Consider the following 208-nt stretch of genomic DNA (forward strand, 5'->3'; position numbering starts at 1 on the left):
TTCATTTGGAAAGTGCATACAGTTTGCATTTTGTATTAAGGGCCTAACTTGTGTGTGCACAGAATACATAGATGCTCACTAATGAACTTGAGCACTGACTGGTGTCGGATGTGTCCTTTGCCTCTGCGTCACTTGATGAATTTCACTGTGGTTCAGTCCCAAAAGAGCAGTAGATTACTACCCATAAAAGTTAACTATAGTTGCATGA

The sequence above is a fragment of the Sander lucioperca genome, chromosome 16 (assembly GCF_008315115.2).
Source record: "Sander lucioperca isolate FBNREF2018 chromosome 16, SLUC_FBN_1.2, whole genome shotgun sequence".
NCBI classification, from domain to species: Eukaryota; Metazoa; Chordata; class Actinopteri; order Perciformes; family Percidae; genus Sander; species Sander lucioperca.